Source organism: Dermacentor albipictus, chromosome 4, assembly GCF_038994185.2.
Source record: "Dermacentor albipictus isolate Rhodes 1998 colony chromosome 4, USDA_Dalb.pri_finalv2, whole genome shotgun sequence".
Lineage (NCBI taxonomy): Eukaryota > Metazoa > Arthropoda > Arachnida > Ixodida > Ixodidae > Dermacentor > Dermacentor albipictus.
In genome coordinates this window covers 4683768-4703014 of record NC_091824.1, presented here as the reverse complement: position 1 = coordinate 4703014, position 19247 = coordinate 4683768, and the positions used below count along the sequence as shown (strand labels likewise).

The 19247-nt window shown below is 45.7% G+C and overlaps 1 long non-coding RNA gene across 1 annotated transcript; it reads right to left on the bottom strand.

Moving 5' to 3' along the window:
- Positions 1–13200: 13200 nt before the first annotated feature.
- Positions 13201–17318, bottom strand: LOC139059577 (uncharacterized). Its single transcript, XR_011514210.1, has 4 exons — positions 17027–17318; positions 16078–16134; positions 14831–15021; positions 13201–13533 (listed from the first exon to the last, which is right to left on the bottom strand). It is a non-coding gene; the product is annotated as an uncharacterized lncRNA (long non-coding RNA).
- Between the last annotated feature and the right edge of the window lie 1929 nt (positions 17319–19247).

Below are 19247 nucleotides of genomic sequence, written 5' to 3'. Positions count from 1 at the left end.
ATGCGGATCAGAAGTGTCGGATATTTATGCTTGGTCCAATGAATCTTCCAGCTTATTCGCTGGTGCTGGCAAAGGTTCTGGAATGTATTTTATGAGCATTGGCGTCACTCACAGAATTGTTTTTCATAAGGCTCGTCGACATACGTAGCGGGAATCTTCGAAACAAAGAAAGGTGTGCTTCGAGTTAGGCGATGACCCTTAACATCTGGGGGATGGTGAAATGCGGTCACAGAATGAAGACACACAAGCATGCATGTGAATGCACCCCTCTCAAAAAGCATCGTCCGGATGCTAAAAACAAAGCGTGGTAGGGGAGAAACAAAAGCACGTGTAGTAAGGAAAATTATCAACACTGAAACAATTATTCCAATCTTCATTAGCACTGGTTGGACGGCTTAAGGCGTATCACATTGACTAAATGAGGTCGTAAGTGGCGCTTCTGTGATCGGAAAGTTGCATCTGGCCCAACCTGCCCGGCAAGAACTTTATTTGAGTCCTGAGGGACTGAGATCTTGGGGAGCCAAAACCGAAGGCTCCCGAAGATCAAGTTGGTGGCGCCGTCCGTGATGGGACCGGGAGATGAAGTTACGCCGCAATGTCGTGGGCCCTCTGGACAGCCTGGAGTTGAATGTGGAGAATTCTCTTGAGAGATTCCTGCCAGTGTTCTTCGTTGTGATGGGTGGAGAGGCGTTAAGGACTGGGCACAGCCAGAGCATGTGTTCCAAAGAGCATGAGTCATGACCACATGGAAGACGACGAAGTGTGGCGACGGGTCGGATGGGCTCCACATCTGCTCCGCACAGAAGCTACATTTTCGGCGAAATCACCTCCGCATCCAGATTCTACGTAATCATCGTGTGCCTGAAGTCAGCCCGAGCACGTCAACACCAAACTTCAGGGTGTAAGTGCTATATTTTGCATTTTACGGCCACATCAAGTTTCGAAGCGGGGCCGCCCCGCTAAACCTACTTCGCTAGTGGCGAGGCCTAGCAAAGGCTTCGGCCGCCGCACCGCTGCAGATGGCGAACGCGCTGCTCAATGCCGACGCCGACAAAGCCCACCAATCGTCTACCGGGGCCCCGGAGGACGAGGACATGGAAATTCGCGAATCCTAAGGACTTCTTCCGGCCGCTGAGGAGAACAAAGAAGACAATGAGCCTTGGATCAATGTTACCAGTCGTGCCCGTCGCCGCCGGCTGCAGACACGCTCGACCACGCCCCAACTTTCCCGAACGCCACCGAAGCCCGTTCTCCGCCACAGCCGACCGGCGATGCGCAAGCCCCGACAACCCCCCCTTCCTGCCGATGATTACAAGTTGGCGGTTCGTCCACGGAACGGCCTGCAGCTCAACAAGGTGAGCCCAGGGAAGTTGGTGGACGCCATCACAAATGCCGCAAAGCTGCAAATCGGCTCCACCGGATTCAAAGTACGCATCGACGAAGACCAAAACATCCTTGTTCTGAGCACTGCCTCAGAAGCTACGGCCTCGGCACTAAGCAAGATGCAAAAAATTACAATTGATGCAACAACATATGATATTGCATCATACGGAATTTCCCCCGATAACTCTTGCAAAGGGGTAATACACAACATCGATCACGACACCACGCCCGAAATGTTACTTAAACGCATTGAATCTCCCGGATACGATGCGCTAACATGTAGAAGACTGGGAAACACAACCACCATGGTGATCACATTCTTGGGAAAAACAGTACCATATTACATCGAATTTTCCGGCCTTCTTCTGCGGTGCTACCTCTACAAGAGAACCGTGCCACATTGCCGAACCTGCAACGAGACAGGCCACAGAGAGGACGTCTGCCCGCGGCCCCCCGCCACACCCAAGTGCAGAGAGTGCGGCACTTCGCTAGCAACGGAGCAGCACGAGTGCCACCCTCGGTGCTCTCTGTGCGGCGAGGATCACCCGACAGCAGCGAAAGCCTGCCCCAACAGGTTCCTGCCGCCCGTCAACCGCCGGAAACCGCAGCAGACCCCGAGAGCAGGCTCCTCGTCTCCGAGGCCGCGTGGCGAGCACTCAGCATCCCGCAAGTCGCGGTCCCCGAAACGACGCGGAGCTGTCCAGGGGAGGAGCAGTTCCACGCCGCGTTCCGGTTCCAGGCGTAGGACCTCATCGCGACGACGGACGCCATCCCATGGCAGGACCTCGAGCCGTGGTCGTTCCGCAAGCGGCAGGAGGGGAAGCAAGGGAGCAGCGCAGGTCACGCAGCAGGTGAGCTGGGCACAGGTTGTTTCTCCCAAAGCTCGTCCCCCCCCTGTTGACACAGAGCTGGCACAGGCACATGCCCAGATTAGGCGTCTCACTGAAGAAAACGCAAAACTCAAATCAGAAATCACTAGCGTACACGCAGAATTCGTAGCACTTAAAGATGAATTACTTGGAAGAAATAGCACTACCCATACACAAAACACTTCAACCCCACCCCCGGAGAAGCGGAAACGGGAAGAACAGCCAGCTCAAAAAGTCACTTCAAATCCGACACCGCAACGAGCAACCGCGCAGCCCACTGCACCGCAGGGAGTCATACCCGTCCAATATGCCACTCTCCAGAAGGTAGAAGAGGTAGTAGCAAAAGCTATTCAGAGCCTTCAGACATCCCTACAAGCTACCATGCAGCAACAACTCACAGCTATACAACAGCCAGCGGCACAACAACAACAATACGCAACTCAACAACAACACTCTAACACTCAGTTGGCGGAACGCATCATGAGGCTAGAGGAACGCATACTAGCACTGGAAGCTCGTCAGAGCCGGCGCCCCAAGAAAACAGCTCATCAGACCCTACCAGAATTGCCAGATTCTCTGGGCTCCCCAGAACCCCATCTTGTACACGCATCACCACCCCTTGATAACCAAGATGGCTCCGCTTCAACATATATGCAGTAAGCGCGGGGGCTCCTCAGGCGAAACCACGGTGTGGCAGTGGAATTGCCGGGGCTACAAGAACAAGTATGGATCACTGATACAATACATCGCTACATCAACAAGACCACCCGAAATCATCGCACTGCAAGAAACGAACACACACGTCCGCCTACCCGGATACGTCACTTATGGCACCGATACAGGCAGCAGCCTTCACACCCTGGTCAGTAAGAAGCTAGTGGCCGTTCAACACCATCTCCAGCAATCCGACCCGCTTGCCATTCTGCTCGAAATTATCCCACAGGCAACAAAGAAGAAGAGTCCCATGTTTGTTCTAAACGTCTACTGTCGGCCGAAAAGCGCGCCATCGGTCCTCAAACTGGTTTTGGAGCAAGCCACGCACGCAGCACGCAACCATCCGCTTCTAATTGTGGGCGACTTCAATGCAGCCCACCCCCTCTGGGGTTATACGTACACCAACCCCAGGGGAAACATGCTTCACAAAGTTATTGAGGACATGGATCTCACACTCGTCACCGATCCAAAGAATAGCACGAGGCTCGGCACAAGTGTTCAAAGAGACACGAACCCCGACTTAACCCTCACCAGAAATATCCCCCAAGCTTGCTGGACCAATCTGGAGGAGTACCTAGGCAGCGACCACGCGCTGCTAGCCACCACTCTCCATGGGCTCGAATACAAAGCCAGGATAGGCAAGGCTCGCCTCACGGATTGGACCAAGCTGCGGGAGATAAGAGAAGAAAGAGCTGCGAACGAACAGAGCCAACAGCTTCAGTCAATTAAGGACTGGATCACTCAGCTTCAGAAGGATGTGAAGGCGCACACCAAAATGCTTGAAACATCCACCACCACTCCAAGCATCGACGCTCGCTTGCTCCACATGTGGGAAGCCCGGCGTAGCCTGCTGAAGCGTTGGAAAAGGCAAAGATTAAATCGCAAGCTCAAGAGGCGAATAGCACTACTCACACAAGAGGCTGCGGAATACGCTACCACACTATGCCGAGAGAATTGGCTATCCCTCTGCGACAGCTTGAGAGGAAGACTGAGTACTTCCAAGACGTGGAAGTTATTGAGGTATTTAATCAACCCGGCCAGCAGCAAAACGGAATCCCACCAAAATATGGCCCGAGTAATTCACGAATTTCCTGGAAATGAGGCGGACCTCCTTTTGTCTCTCAAAGCCCAGTACTTCCCCACACAGCCATCGGAGCCTCTGCCACCCTACACCGGCACCCCTAACGAGCTCCTAGATGAGGACATTCATCTACATGAGGTAACAGCGGCGATAATGGGCTTGAGACGCCACGCAGCCCCGGGAATGGACCAAATTACCAATAAGGCACTCGTAAATCTTGACAGCCCCTCGCTACTAGAGCTTACCGCTCATCTTAATGAAGTATGGAGGAAAGGAAACCTTCCCGATGACTGGAAAATAGCCGAGGTTCGTCTGATACCGAAGCCCGGCAAGCCACCAGCCATTGAGAACCTACGACCGATCTCCCTCACTTCATGTGTAGGAAAGCTCCTAGAGCACATCGTTCTCAATCGGTTACAACCATTCCTGGAGGACTCGGGGAAACTTCCATAACGATGATAGGATTCCGTCCACACCTCTCAACTCAAGACATCCTACTTCAGCTGAAAGAGGAGGTGATTGTACCAGCGACACGCAACTCCCCCACGGCTATCCTCGCCTTAGATCTTAAAGGGGCGTTCGATAACGTCAAGCACACAGCAATCTTACAGAGGCTAAAGGCGCTGGGCTGTGGGGCCAGGACGTACTCCTATATCAGAGATTTCCTCTCAGATAGAAAAGCCATCCTAAAGGTCGGGGACAAAGCCACAAACCCCTTCCTACTGGGCGGGCGCGGCACACCACAGGGCGCAGTGTTATCCCCTCTCCTTTTCAATATCGCCCTAATAGGCCTACCGCCGCTCCTCGATAACATCCCAGGGATCCGGCATGGCCTATATGCTGACGACATTACCATCTGGTCGTCCACAGGGTCCATCGGGGAAATGGAGAACCGCTTGCAGGAAGCTGCAGACGTGGTGATCGACTATGCTAAGTCATGCGGGCTCAGCTGCGCCCCCCAAAAGTCGGAGCTACTCCTGGTCTCACCGCGAAAGAAGCACAGATGCGACTCGCCCACTATCAACATACAGCTGGAGGGACACACCATCGTTCCGTCTCGGAGCGTAAAGATATTGGGAATGGTTTTCCAGTCGGATCGCACCAATACAATATTAATTCAAAAGCTTAAGACTACAACAGCCCAAGTTACGCACATGATCCGGCGAATAACAACCAAGACAAGAGGCATGGGGGAGGCGGACACGCTTCGGCTTGTCCAAGCCTTCGTCGTGTCTCGAATAACTTACGCTATTCCGTACGCACTACTCAACGAGACGGAACTCAAGAAAATCAACACAATGATCAGAAAGGCATATAAGCAGGCGATGGGTCTGCCAATCAGTACGTCCACAGAACGCCTACTACGACTAGGTGTGCACAACACGGCCGAGGAGCTGATCGAGGCACATTTATCCAGTCAGCGAACAAGGCTGGCGATTACGGAAGCAGGGACGTCCATTCTCTTACGCCTGGGGCTCTCTGCCCCTATGAGCCATCCGACGCCTCAGACTGTGAGCTTACCCTATGCCATCCGGAGAAAAATCACCGTACGTCCTCTGCCTCGCAACATGCACCCAGTGCACCACGCAGAGCGAAGGGAGGCCCGCGCCCTGGCCATACACAAGCGATACGGAACTTTACCCTCTACAGCCTACACTGACGCGGCTTCTTACTCCAGACGCGCAGCCACAACAGCCACCGTAGTCGTCAACACAGAACATCGGAGCAGCATTTCGCTCACACGAAACAATCCCCTCCAGGCCGAGGAAGCGGCCATAGCCCTCGCTCTCTCCCAAACAGAGGTTGAAGTCATAGTGACCGACTCCCAACAGGCGTGCCGCAACTTTGCTAGCGGCAGAATTCATGCCACTACACTCCGGATCATCAATCAAAAGCCGCCAACGAGATCAGTCATGATCATCTGGGCGCCAGCTCATCAAGGCATTCCTGGCAACGAGGTCGCCAACCACGTGGCTCGAGATCTGACCCACCGAGCCGACGCCGAGGAATCTGAACCCGAGCGCATGCACCCTCTAGTCTCTTACCAAGACATCACACAACACTACAAGCTAACCCGCAGAACATATGCACCCCCACACAAGTCACTACCTAGAGAGCAGGAGCGATTCTTCCGGGCTCTACAGGTCAATACATTCCCCCACCCAACCAGGAATCACCTCATAGACCCTACAAAATTCTCTCCGCAATGTCGCTTCTGCGCAGAGCCCGGGTCCCTCAGGCACATAGTAGGAGGTTGCAGAGCGGCACCATTAAATCATCCGAACCCTTACCCCACTAACGAGCTTTGGGAGAGAGCCTTGGCCAGCTCCGACCTCGAGGATCAGCAACGGCTGATTGCGAGGGCCCAGGACGCGGCCCGAGCTCAAGGCATTCTGGACTGAGGACGCCTCTCCCTAGCTGCTTCACCTAATAAAAATGTTTATTCTCTCTCTCTCTCATGACCACATTTGGGGCAGGACTGTGAGTGGGCAGGATCTATCCTGTTACGAGACCGAGGAGTGGGATACGAACGTGTTTGTAGAAGTCTGAGTGTGCTAGCCTGAGGTTTGTTCAGTTTAGGGTGAGGGGGTGGAAATGCCCTCGTGCCCACCAGTCGATAATGGAAAACAATTTCGTGGAAAGTACATAATGGATCTTTGTGGATGTTAACCTCGTTACAAGCCTGGCTACCCGCGAAAGCGCGGTACGTGAAATCGCGCGCTCTCCGGTGGGCCTACTCGCTAGGATTACATCCAAGTGGGTTAATTGAGCTATCTACACACTAAGAAAAAAAAGAGTATCCCTTACTCTTTTCGAAGAGTCTGGACTCGTCACGTATATGACACACTTTGTGGGAGACACCCGAACTCTCTTTTGGCAGAGAGTCCCAAGACTATCTGTGCTCCATACAAGGTGTTTGCGTGACTCCGCACACAATAGTCATGCATACTCTGTTGTAGTAGTTGCCTATACCCTCTCAAAAGGGTTACAAGACTAGTGCTGAGGGAGTCGGTTAACAATTCTAGATGAGTCAGACGACTCCAGCAGTGTGTGTCAAGTTACCCTTAGTGCGTAATGCCGGTCTCTTGCAAATGAAGTAAAGCAACTGATCCATGTAAGTCGTTTCACTCTTGGATGGCAGTGTCGAGCCGCTTTTCAGAATGTGTCAACTCTTGCTGTAAGTACACACGACTACGGCTAGTTCTCGAGAAGACTACTGTGAAAAGACAACATAGGATAACAAAGAATCCACAGTAAACGTGCCAAAAAGCACATGGCAGGCTAGCAAGAAAAAGTTAATATTTCATCAGTCTTTGTTATTGTCTTCTGGAAAATTCAAATGTATCAGTCAGCACAGAATCACTTTGAAAGCAAGACAGTTCTCATTACTATTAAACTGGAATCAATAGCCAACCAAGCAAAATGTAGCAAAGGCAAAATCAAATATGTAGCCTGCAGCTGCATATGCATGACACTGCAATGCCACTCAGAACCTTGATGAGACCCCAAAATATTATGTAACTCATGTAGAAGTTTAGTTCACCACCGCACTAGTCTCCTATAATATGTCAAAAGATTTATAAGTTAAACCTATTTCCCTGTTCTAAACTTACGACTTAACATTCTAAGCAAGTAAGCTACACATAACAAATAAGAAAGGCTGCACTTATGTGCAAAGGAGACCTATATAATGAAGTGCAATAAAAACAACATTCCAACTTAGATTACATTATCTATGGATCATACTATGCTTGTTAAAAACAACTGGTTGGCAATTGATAATCCAATCTAACAGTAAAAACAGCTGCCTTACCTTATGGTACTCTTGTTGGCACTTTTTCCCACACAATTTGTGCATGTTAGCGTGAGATGAAAATTGATCTGAAAAACACCACATTAAAAAGTTGTTCATCGATTTTATTCTGTCATACAACATGCAAACGTGTATAAAAACTTCATAACTGACAAAATTACAAAAATAAATACAGCAACACTTATACTGATCACTTATTTATGTTGAGAAACATACTTTTGCAAGACTAAGTATAATAGCTGACACAGACAATTTCACAGGTAGAAATAACCGCTAATACAAAACTTTCCATAATGCAAACACGTTGACAAAATAAGTAGCACAGGTAGCTGTATTTTGTTACGGCAAAGATGGCGCATGAATTATAAGGACAAGGAAGGAAGCAGAACACATAAACAAACTATACCCAGCTACATGCACGCAGCTGTAACAATACACATAGTGCACAAAGATCCAGAAGAAACAAAGAGGAAGATGTGAGGAAGGCTTCTTTTACTCATCACATGTCATCCTGTAAGAGCACATTATGCACTGGCTGTAATCTATCCTCAGTCCATACATGAATAAGTTACATTAGGTGCCACATTTAGAAATCACTCATACAATGTTCTTGTGATTTCCCTTATTCCAATCTTTAACTAAGCAAGCATGACTGAGTTACGTAAAGCCTCCCTACGGCTTGGCACATATACAGAAAGAAGTGTTTCTATAAACACTGGAGGTCACGGACGGATGACTGACACATACCTCTTTTAATTCTTTTGTCTTTGTCATTATGATTATCTATCACAGTAGTCTTTTGTAGAGTGAAACACTTCCAGGTAATACACTGTGTGCAACCAAGTGTGAATACCTGTTCTCGATTTCTACCTTTCTCTGGTGTCCCGCTAAGGTAACAATGGCACAAAGGATTATCTTCCCAATGTTTGCGTTCCCATACAACAGGAGCAGTTGATAAGCCACATTAATGGTGCGTGAAATAAAACATCTGTGCTTAACTTTACACTGCCGCTCCAATCTGGAGTAATTTTTTTTTGCTTTCTGTACACTAGCACAGGTGCTACGTAGTCTCCTTGGTGCCCAAAGCAAATCTCACACCACTGCAGGATGTCCATTTTTTTTAATTCTAAGCAAAACTATGGTTATGGGGGACAATTGCGAACTTATATTTTTGCTTTGTATCCTAATTATGTTGTTGACCTTTAACTTTAGCCACTTCACTACTTTTCTGCAGGTGCAGACAGGTCATTGCACCAATGCTAGGTTTTGAAAACACCAGAGCAGGGTAGAAAGCAAGAACAGATATTTATAATTTGGGTGCCCACTCTGCATTGCATGGATATGTTTCAATGAACGATAAAACTACTTGGTAGATAAACATATGAAAGATAAGAGAATTAAGCTCGAAGCCTACCATATCAGTAACTGGGAATTTCATGTGTAAATGAAATTTTGCGATTCCCAGTGATGAAGAAACAGTTTTGACAATATGTGCCAAGGTCACCAACTCACTCATGCTCACAAAGGAAACAAAAAAAAAGAAGCAAGATTAAAAGAAGTTCGAACTTCCAACCTAAAGTGAGACACCTTGCATGACTGATTTATGTATTACTGAGCATAAATTACATCTGGCGCATAATCTGCTTGTACAAGATGACAAACAATGAGTTCTGTAAGCCTTGTGGGACAATTCTGTGTGAAAGAGAAATCTATTTGATCATTACCTTTTGGGTATGTGTATCTCAGAACTGGTGCTAGTCTGAGTTCTTACAAAGTAGACGTCATTGAATACTGTAATTCTAATGCCTGCCACTGCTATAAATTTCTGTTAGTCCCACTGTCATGAAGCAGTTATGTTCAATAATTAGCGGCAGTCACCGCTGAAACACTCAGTACAAAACACGAAATAAATATATGCAGTCGGAATGTAAATGTCGAACAAAGATATAATCAAGTCTACATTTCACAGAACTGTCTTTTTTTCTGTTAGTGTGCCAATACCAATTCCACATTCACAAACATTCTTGTATTGCTCTCCTGACAAATGCAGGAAAATGCACAGTTTTTAACAGAAGCCCTTGGGAAGACAGCCCAGAGTCGCTTTCACAAGAGGACTTCCCTTAAACTTTCGTCGCTATGTTGTAGGTCACTGTAGCAAGGGGAACATTTTGCTGATTGAATATTACTCGAAATATTTTTATTATTTGTACTAGAGGTTTGAAAAGAGAGCCAATTGTAGAGTTCTTCATGCAGATTTGATATATTCCATTGGTTTTTGTTTAGCTGCTTCTTGAGTTATGTCCTACACAACAGCAAAATACATAGTCATATTTGCGGGCACTTTCTTGTGTATTAAATTTTCACAAAAAGCAGTGTGCTGCAGCTAACTCGGCTCTTTGTAGACTGCAAAGTGCCAATATCTATTCAAACAGCATGTAAAGTTACTAGAAGTATGCAAGATTAGTAGGCAGGCAGACAGGCCTGCCTACTAATCTTGCATACTTCTCATGCTATTGTGAAAAAAAATTAGAATATACTTCAAAAACTTTTTCTGACAATAGCATGAGAATAACCTTCTGCACTTATAATTGTCCTATACTAACGAAATTTGGCATACATACATACTGAAAATATTTTGCGCCAAAAACCACAACACACACAAGAAAGACGACACCACCACGGGCGCTCTTTCTTGTGTGTGTTGTGGTTTTTGGCGCAAAATATTTTCAGTATGCAAGATCACCAACTAGCCCAGCAGTTAACTCTTCTAAAATTTGGCATACATACTCTTCAAGATATGCAGAATGCTGATATCTAATTAAATTGCAATCTGTAAAATTATTTAATGTGGCCTAATATTTTTTTTGCATAGTTCCAGTAATTGTACAAGCCGTTTGGATGGGTATCATCACTTTGCAGTATATAACTAGCTAAATAAGATACAGCATGAAGCTATTTCTGAAAATTTTATACACAGGAAAGTGCCCACAAGAATATTTTGCCACTGTGTAGGACCATAACTAAAGAACAGCAGCTACACAAAAATCAATGACAATTCAAATCTAATAAAGCACTTTATGAATGACAGTATATTCAAATCTCTAGTACAAATATATAAAAAAGTTGTTTTGAGGAGTATTTCCCCTCAATAAGTGGGTGTCAGTGTTTTCTACCAAAGTGTTAGAAAATGCCTTCAGGCATACCATGGGGAGCGCTATAAATAGCACACGCACGCATCTGCCTAAAAAGCCCTACTTGCATTCATTAGTCATTTTTGCATTCTGTTGTATGTCACCATTTGCATCCCTTAACATTGAGTGCGCAAAACCAAAAACAGCCTAATACCGTATTTACTCGCATAATGATCGCACTCGCTTAATGATCGCACCCCTAAATTCTGAAGTCAAAATTCGATTTTTTTATTTCTCGTGTAAGATTGCACCCCAAACTTGCCGCAGCGATATGTCATGTGCCAAGTCTAGCTAATAATCATCGTGCTTACCATCTGTCAACTGCTATGCGAACAACTCTTCAAGACAAACCAAGCAGTCTGCACGCACCAAACATTCTTAAGCAGATGCCCCATTTCATTCCTTCCATCACTTTCCGCACTTATATGACAAAAAAACAAAGCTACAACCACACTTGCCTTTATTATGTGTAGGCTTTGCAATGGTTGTGGTCAACAATAACAACAAAAAAGGCGTCTTTCGTTTCTTCTCGTCTGCACTTGTGGGCACGCAACAAATCGCGAGTGGCAATGATAGCAGCCACGTTTACAGTGATACGTTAGAAGTGTACCCTATTCATTCGCCGAAGTTTGTAACGCAGCTATGATATTCGCCAACCCTTAGCGGAAACGTGCCATATTAGGATAGTGGTGAAGACAAATGCCGCAGTTTCCGCAGCATGGCCGCCATGTGTTCCTATGTCAGAGGCAGCTAAGCGCGCCCATCTGTTTCTGTCCCCTCGAAGTGGACATGGCTATGTTATTGCCGCAAACTTGCCGATATTATTCATTACTGATACGGAAGAAACTGTTTGAGTGCACGTAATGTACTCACGAAAAGAAAAAAAAATCGTGTTCGGCGCGTTCGGCTTGCTCTGCCGGCCACCATTTTTTTTGGTGTGTGTGTCCCGCAGTACATACAGCGGCAGCCACCTCTTTGTTGACTTGTTGTCATCCCGTAGAAAATGTCAGGGGATATATTTTTTTCTTTTTGTGGGAAATTTAGCCAGCATAATGATTGCACCCCTGAATTTGAGTCAATTTTTTTTTACAATAAAGTGCGATCATTATGCGAGTAAATAGGGTAACACACTGAATTTTTAGCCTGTAAAGGGGTTGTATACAAATGGGGGCAGCCAACTCTAGTGTGACAATAAAAAAATATTTGTTCTCACAATAATGAAACCAGTCATAAAATATATCCTACAAATTTGGAAATGAATGCCCACAGAACCTTGCTGATTGTCACATTAATTTCCTAAACAAGATCTTTTGATGTTTATAATTCCTAGTTTAATTCACTTTCTCTAGTAAATGGGCTCTGACCTAGACTATTCAGTGTAGGAGACTAACCCAGACCTGAAAGCCAATATTTAAATCTGAAATAAAGTCATTCATCCTACGACCAGGTCACTGCTATGTCATCAGAAGCGTGCATCCATGGACATATAGTCTGTAAAATAATTTTTACATGATCTGTACTGTTCCTCTTGCACTAATAAATTAGGAAATGCATTTCCTATTTAAAGCACTGCTGTAAACCTTTGTGTTTGAGAAATGCAATACTCAAAAGTGTAACAAAACCAATGTGTACATGACACCTACGATGCCTTTGACATTCGTCAGTGTGACAAATAGGCACTGAGAAATGCCAAGGGCATCATAGCTTTCTTGTTTCAAACCTTGTATGCGAGTATATTACTGGTATCTTTGCAGTCAAGGGAAGTCACATTATTATCAGACTTATGAGGGGAACTCATGTTTCTCTAGTTTAATATTTTCTTTTTTGTGCTCCTACATTCTTTACTTTTCCAAAAATAATGGGTGTTTGAAATAAGTACTCTATATTGCTCTTAAATTTTTCTTGCACCAGAGCCCACATTGGGTTACATTTCTCGAACACTTTGCAGTGCTGTAGATTATCAATAGGAAGAAAAAAATGCCGTAAGTTTGCATTTTAGCCTTCTGTATAACAAGAAGTATGAACCTATCAATTACATAGACAAGTACAAAAGAACTATGAAAAACTGAGCATAAAGACAGACATGTATTTTAATAGCAGGAATCGATGGCGAGAATTCTAATTGAAAGGAACCATTAAAAACTAGGCACTAAAGACACATATAAATTATATTAACACAAGTATTTGCTAAGGATTTGAAGAGACGAAAAGAATGTCGCTTCAGATCACTCCACCCCAACATTCATCCATGGTTCGATGAGTGACCACAGCTGGTGATGCGGTTTGGATAGGTGGAAGCTGAGTGCAGCTGTGAAATAGGTGGAACATGTAGAGGGTCACCAAAGGTTGCATGCTGGTTGCACAGCAGGTTGCCTCGATCTCCGGACTCACTCGACATCATGCGTTCAGCCTGGTTATACGTCGTTTGCAAGAGGCCTGGCCCAAGTGTGTGGCACGGCTTGGGTAAAATTTCGAGGCAACCTGAAAAACATAGATCCATATCTATAAGCAACAAAATATTCTTCACCATAGGGCAAACCTGAAGTTTACTATCGGCACATAGCAGATAATGAAAACAGACACAAGTCACCAGACTTGAGGTATACAGATGTGCAAAAGTGTAAATGAATGTGAAGAGCTGCTTATAAGACGGAATGTTTCATTCCGTCTTTTGTAGATCAATAGTAGTATCTTAACATAAAGTCAAGTGTACTGGGCCCTCCCTAAAAAAATTTAAATAATGGGGTTCTACGTGCCAAAACCACTTTCTTATTATGAGGCACGCCGTAGTGGAGGACACCGGAAAGTTCGACCATCTGAGGTTCTTTAATGTGCACCTTAATCTAAGTACACGGGTGTTTTCTGCATTTCGCCCCCCTCGAAATGCGGCCGCCGTGGCCGGGGTTCAATCCTGCGACCTCGTGCTCAGCAGCCCAACACCATAGCCACTGAGCAACCACGGCGGGTATGGCCCTCCCTATTTCTGTAAGTAGGCTATTTCATGTGAGCTGTCCCGACCTGGCACACGACCACTTGAAATTTCTTTTCGAAAAACTGGAGGCCCTTCAATATAGGACAAATGTTAATTTCAAGAAATACTTGTGTAACGCACCAAACTATGCATCATAAAAGGCATAGCCAGAAAATTGGTTCCTTCATTAGGGGGCCAAATTTTTCAGGACAACAAAGAGAGGCCTTACACCAAAAATTGAACTGCTTATTAGCCACTGCTCAGTTTATTATGGGTCATAAAAATGGACAAAATGGCCTATTAACTTTATTTTCATAGAACTCGCTTACAGCAAAAGCTGCAAATTTATGTAATCCACATATTTAGGGCTTGTGCTGCATGCAAAAACTGGTTTCAGGAAGATAAAATATGCAGCAGTGCCGAGAGATGAGGATGAACTAGCAAAAAAAGTCAGTTTTGGTGTAAGTTTATTGGCATACTTACTAGTGAGGCAGTCCTAGTAAATTTATGCCCAATACCATGTATGAAAGTACACTGTTTCGTTTTTAAATTGCTAAAGCTTTATCAAAGCAGTTTTGTGTCAAGCAAGAAAAAAAATTGTACAAGTGGTCTCCTACTAGTTTCAAAATTTGCATCGCATTTCGTCTAATCCACATAGCCTCTTGGCGGCTAAGGCAAAATGGATGGACTTCAGCATTCCTGCACCGATAGCAGGGAGTCTTAACTGCTTCGAAGTTAATTCTTTCATTGCTGAGTGGCTACAAGCCACTTCACTGAAAAATTTGCCACTTAATTACATGTATTTACCTCAATCTTTCTGTCGGCTTCCAGCCTGCTTGGCATCATCACGAAGGCTGCCAACTCCCTAGTGGACGTAGTCAGGACACGGTGGTCGCAGGACGCAGTGGCAGGAGCCGCCAAAGGCTTCGAACTCCCTAGTGAACATAGTGAGGACACGGTGGTGGTAGGATGCAGGGGCGGGAGCCACCAGAGTGTACCTGCAGCAAATTTGCGCAAACGCTCTTAGTCCTACCATGTCACAATTTACAAGAAAAATTCAGCTGTCTGTGTAACATGGATACCAATACAAATAAATGCAAACAGTTAGGTCCTACAACACAACCAGAACATCGACAAAGAAGAAATGGTACTTATGTTTATGAAAATCCAAGCAATGAAAAAAAAATGTGCATCTGATTTGTGCGTGGAAGCTCAATGGTAACCTGAGCTCATACCATCAAGTGATTTGCTAGTCAACTGCAAGCCTCTTAAAATGTCATTGTATATTTTTTACATGCACTATGTTAAGCTGCAATAAAACAAGTTCAATATCTCTGAATATAAGTAAATCACGAAGCAATTCAATTAATTCCAGTGGTCGTTAATGCAACAAAGTGCAAGCTCTGAATGAAGCTGGCCAAACTGGGTAGTGACAAATAACAATGTGGTTCTGTACATCTTGTTTTTCTGGCTTTCGCTGTAGCATTAAAATACACAAGAAATTTCACATTCCTGACTTTTTATTTTTTGAAATTTTTATTCCATAATGCATAATACTTCAGCAAGAGCACTAATGCTGTCTTTTAATCGTAAATAGTGATAGAACAAGAAATTTTACTGGAGCCAATGTTTGGCAAGAAAACATCTCCTTGTCTTTGTCGAAACATTGGCTCCAGCGATGCTCCTTGTTCTACGGCTCTTCATCATTTCAAGTCTCTGTCTTCCTGTGAACCTCTGTACTTTCAATGTTGTAGCAATTAAATTGTAATAACAGAGAATTAGTAAATGTAGCTGATGAAGAATTTGTGCTTGTTGGTAGATAATGACCGAGTAACTGCGCAACATAGAGATACGGACAAAGGAGGCTTATGCGTGTCGTCTCCTACAGCCATGTTTCTCTCTTTTGGACGATTAGTCTATCTAGATGTAAAAGTATTACCCTTTGCACAATAATGCTGAAATGAAAAAGGCCAGGAAAGTGGACACAAAAATTAAAACAAATAGCATCATATGTTAATGAGGTATGCAAAAGTGCCTGCTACGATCTGTCTCACCCATAACGTGCTGGATAAGATGGCGTCTTCTTCTGGATGTTGCCATTTCTTGAATACCTAAAATAAAGTACATTTCAAAATTACAAAGATACACAGAACAACAGCTTTGCAAACTTTGCAATCAACTCATTTCTGCTTGCCAAATATCTGCACTAACATAAGACTACAAATAAAAAGACCCTCTTTTTCATAAAACACCGGACTCAAAATAGAAAATCCAGTAGGAATAGCACAAATTCTCTACACAACACAGCCACGTTTCGTGCGCCTAGTAGGATTTACTATATAAAGGTTGCAGCAAATTCATGCTTTTAAATATTTACAACCGTGAAAATAAAGATTACATAAAAAATAATAGCATTATACATCGGCTTATATTGTAAGCCAATGTGTTTCCGACTTGACGCCAAATGCACATTTAATTTGTTCTGTTTCAGCGCTTTTAAAGGGTTGTGTCTGTTCGCTCGTGTATGCAGCCGCCTTACTGCTACGAAAATTTCTGTGCTGCCACATCGCCTGACACTGCCATACAGCGTGGTAGCGTTTTTATTATTCGCGGTAATATACCTAAAGCGCTAGTAAATCTTCAGAATAGACAACTGTTTTTTCGACAACCTGTCTTCGCCAGCGAAAGTCACACTCGTGCTAGTATTGTTTCTACACTTCAAGTTACGCAGTACTTGGTATTCTACGGATTTTTCGATGCGACAGGCCACTCGTCATTGGAGTCGTTAAGAACGGTGTTTATCTATGGCAGTACAGCTTTCCTATAATTTCAGATGCTCTCCTGAGGCTTCCATCTGCCAGTAGTATTTTCGCATACATACGCCCACGCATGCCTAAGAAACGTCTGCGAACTGCCAAGAGAAACGTGGCGCAAAATGTAGCCATGCCGGAAGGGCCGATTACGCGCCGTTTGTAAACTCGGAACAAAAGCTGATATGCTTACCTGAGAGGTTAAGAGAAATATGGCACAGGTCACTCTCCGCTGGTAGTCTTTCGTATGCATCTGGTCGTCTCTGCGTTGCGATCTCCCATATCACAAGGAAAATGCAGTGCAAAACGCAACACTTCCGGGGCATGTTACGGTCCGGCGAGCTGCACTTGCTGGATGTCGGCAAATACGAAATCGGCGACACGCCGCTGCTGGCGGCAGTCGTCCTCGTCGCAATCACACAGCACGGACAGAAGTTTCCACCGTAACTTGCCGCAACGCCTGGTTGCAGTCGCCCCTAACGCAGCGCTTTCAGAACCACTCCATAGAATAAAGAACCACCACTCGACGACAACGTACTCGCACGAGATGCAACACAACTGAAAAAATGGCGTCATGCTATTGACGGCTTCGGCTTTGGATCATTTGAATCCGTGCAACTAGTTTCGGTTCTCTTTTCTTGCGTTGAAACAAAAACTGTTTTGCTCACTGATAATTTTACGTCACGTAAGTAATGTTCACGAATGAAGCAGCCGTGAGTTTAACACGCGTCTTGAAATACCCGCTACGTTCACTTCGCAGAAGCAAAATTTGCTCGTCCGAGTGCGGTTACGTTTGAAATATCTATCGTTGGGCTGTCGGAGCGTGCTCGAAGTGGGAAGACGCGGCGTAATTGTTCTTAATTTGCTTAGCTATAACGGCGCGGCTGCCCTTGATCTCTGTCGAGTGCAGTTTGCTCTGATGTAAGGTATAACTACAAAGCCGCTCATGTTACTGAATGATCTAGTGCACCTGAAACTGCCAGAACTCCGGTATTTCCTCCACAAGTTCTTGCGACTGTGTGCCGCGATCACCAAATGCGAGCGTAGTCATTTGGCGGAGATTTAGCAACAAATTTTCTAGAACTATCGTTCACCGCTCTATCACGACATGGCGAAGCAGCGTGGTTGGTCCTTAGTAAAATTTTCTATGTATTGCGAATTTTGCGATAGCAATTATATGGACACAACCGCCGAAATATATCTGTCGGTGTTGCCGTGAGCTTACGTATAAAGTGCGATAAGATCCTATCCTGCGCGGTTAGCTGTGCGCGTTAAAGGAAGTGTACGAGGGCGAGCCGAGATGTATAGTGCCTGGATGGGTGCCCCAAGTATCTATAGGTGGTCGCGTGATACAACGCGCGCATGCCGGGGAAAGGAAGCGCTGGTTTAGCACGCTTCTCCTCTGGCCGTTGCTCTAGCCCGGTCTGGCGCCACTCTCGCTCTGTCTTGGAGATAATTTCCGATGGGTGCAAAGTGGGGAGGGGGGGGAGAGAGGAAAGGCGCTTCTATATCGCCATTTCAAGTTTCGGAGACGCTTTGAAGGACGAGGCAGCAGAAGCGTTCTGTCCGCTCTGTTCGCGCCCTTCATCACGCCGACGCTGTGGCAGCGAGTGTTCGCGGTCATTGAGTGAAATCTGTTCGTGTTTGCACGTGCGCGCGTGACCCCGTGCTAAATACCTCCACAATGTGGTATTTCCTCCACAATTTCTTGCGACTGCGTTCCGCTGTCACCAAAGGCGAGCGTAGTGTTTGACGGAGATTTAGCAACACATTTTCCCGAAATATCGTTAACCGCTGTATTACGACGTGGAGAAGCAGCGTTGTTGGTCCTCAGTAAAATTTTCTGTTTATTGCGAATTTTGCGATAGCAGTTATATGGGTACAACCGTCGAAACATATCTGTCGGTTTTACCGCGAGCTTACGTATAAGGTCAAGTGCGATAAGATCCCATCCCGCGCCGTTGACTGTGCGCGTTAAAGGAAGTGTTGGAGAGAGAGAGAGAGAGAAACAACTTTATTTTGCCACTGCAGGGTAGGAAGTTAGGGCAGGTAGGCCTAGTGTGGCTCCCAGGTGGGGGCGACGTCTTGGGCCCACGAAACGAGTGCGAGTTGCGTTTTCTTGTCTTGCCTTGTCAGCAGCTGGTTCCAACCCTCTTCGGAGGGAACTGGCAGTAATGATCGTGGGGGAGGGTTACCCTCGCATCCCCAGAGAATGTGTGCCCGAGTGGCGAACACTCCATGGTCGCACTTAGTGCAGACGGGGTCGTAATCCCCTCCAGTGATTAAATAAAGTCTAGAATGACTGAGTATTGAGTCGGTCTGCAGTCTGCGAAGCATGGTGGCTTGCGCTCGTTCGAGGTCGGGGTGGGGAGGCGGGTACACGCGTCTCGTCTCCTTATAGAAGTTTGTAATTT